General features: G+C 39.1%; 1 long non-coding RNA gene across 1 annotated transcript in view; it reads left to right on the top strand.

Moving 5' to 3' along the window:
• The first annotated feature begins 1,147 nt into the window (after positions 1–1,147).
• LOC135566287 (uncharacterized) overlaps positions 1,148–2,248 on the top strand; it is a 1,521-nt gene continuing 420 nt past the window's right edge. Inside the window, exon 1 of the long non-coding RNA XR_010462026.1 lies at positions 1,148–1,186. This is a non-coding gene — a long non-coding RNA (uncharacterized LOC135566287). The remainder of the gene's footprint in view (positions 1,187–2,248) is intronic.

Here is a 2,248-nt window from a genome sequence, read left to right as displayed (position 1 = left end):
AGCTTTCCTATATGGAACTGCACTCCACGTGCCAAGAAAAAGTCCATCCTTTTATGAGCCCATTGCTATTCAGTTGACACAGCATCCATTTTGTCAATGACAAGAGCCATCAGGACAACCATGCAGCCCCCCTAGTGCTAACAACATAGGCTGTGTCCCAAATGGCAGGGGCTCTGGTCGAAGGTAGTGCACTTCATAGGGAATAGGGTGCCATTTGGGATATTACCATGGTAATGGTCAGTGATAGATCAGCTTGAGTGCTGAGAGTTAAAGAGAGGACGTAGACGCCACGACCTCCCATAAGCATTCACTGCCCACCAGATTTACCTTTCATTTATTTTAAAATGGACTCATGCTCGGGTACACACAGGGGGTCGATGGTAATAGTTTTTCACTCCAGGAGAGGATTGACGAGTCACTGTTCAGTGTTTATTCACGCTGACTTTTACAGCAGAGTAGTGGAGGTATGAAACCGTCCCATTCCACCAGCTACAACCACACTTTAATTACAGACTCTAACCCTTATCACAACACATTAACTCTTGTCGTGTTCAGTTACAACCACACTTTAATCACAGACTCTAACCCTTATCACAACACATTAACTCTTGTCGTGTTCAGCTAAGTCACGCTTTCCTCCACTTGTATTGCCTTATTGCTGGCACCAGCTTCATTGGGTAAATGTAAATGAGTACAAATGGAATACTGGTTTCCTGCAGCTGGGTTGTATTCATTAGGAACCCGACGGAAGAAACCAGAATGAAACAGGGAGGGACCGCCTGGACTCATTTTCGTTTTCCGTTGCACAACATTTTGAAACGTTTTGAAAGCGTTTTGCTACGGTGTGTCCTCGTTAATTCTACCCTGATGGTCCCCATTGGTGATTTACTAGTGGATCACACACAGAGGCTATAGGCTTCTGACACAGTAGATTGATCGATGTCTAAAAATACAGTTTAGTGAGTTTGAGGAACACGTGAAAGCTATTAGGTGGGTCACAAGTCACAACAATGTGAATCCATAACCACTCACTGATCTATAGAGCCATTCATGGGAAGTAATGACTGCTTTGACCACAGGGGGGCAGCATAGATCCTAAAATGAATTGTTTGGAGGCTTCCGGGTCACATCCCCAGTCATACAGGAACCTCCCTCAAGCCAGGGTTGGAATACCGGCAGCGCTCAGGTTTGTTGGATATTTCCATTACTTACGTCCAAAAGTATTTGGACAGTGACATATGTTTTGTTGTTTTAGGCTTTTGGATTTAAAGAGATAAAGTACAGACCATAATCTTTAGGGTATATTCATCCATATCGGGTGAACCGTTGAGAAATTACAGCAGTTTTTTGAACATAGTTCACACATTTTAGGGAAGTATATGGAAAAATGACAGGAGTCAAAGTACTCAAACATTTAGAATTAGTCCCATATTCATTAGCACGCAATGACTACATCAAGCTTGTGACTCGACAAACTTGTTGGATGCATTTACAGTTTGTTTTGGTTTTGTTTCAGATTATTTTGTGCCCACTAGAAATTAATGTTAAATAATATATTGCATAATTTTGGAGTCACTTTTATTGTAAATAAGAATATAATATGTGTGTCTCAGTTTTTCCTCGTCCTCCCAGTTTAGGTCTCTTGCCTGCCCTGGACAATTAAACCATTGTTTATTCAACGTTTCTGCATTTGGCTCTTACCTGAAAACTGATAATATGTTTCTAAACACTTCTATATTAATGGGGATGCTTCTATGATTACGGATAATTATGAATTAAACATAAACATAAATAATGTTAAGTGAGAAATATCCCCAAAAACGAACCTCCCCTGTTATTGGTCAGAGGAAATCATATCTTGTGGATATCTGGTATATATATATAAATGTGTAACTTTCTCACTCATAATTATTCACGATTCATTTAGGATTACCCGTAATCATGGTAGCATCCACATTCATGTAGAAGTGTTTCAAAAACATATTCAATTCTTATTTATGATAAAACTGACTTCACAAAAGAAGATCTGAAACACAACCAAAACAAACTAAAAACCAACCAGTTTGTCGAGTCACGAGCTTAATCTTGTCATTGTGTGAAATACGGTATAAATATTCAATGTTTGAGTGCTTTAACTACTCATAAACTCAGCAAAAAAAAGAAATGTCCACTTAACATGTCTAAATATTTTTATGAACATAAGATTCAACAACTGAGACATAAACTGAACAAGTTCCACAGACATGTG

This window comes from Oncorhynchus nerka, unplaced genomic scaffold (assembly GCF_034236695.1).
Source record: "Oncorhynchus nerka isolate Pitt River unplaced genomic scaffold, Oner_Uvic_2.0 unplaced_scaffold_6152, whole genome shotgun sequence".
Lineage (NCBI taxonomy): Eukaryota > Metazoa > Chordata > Actinopteri > Salmoniformes > Salmonidae > Oncorhynchus > Oncorhynchus nerka.
Note: the sequence above shows the minus strand (reverse complement) of the source record. Positions and strands in the feature narration are given on the sequence as shown.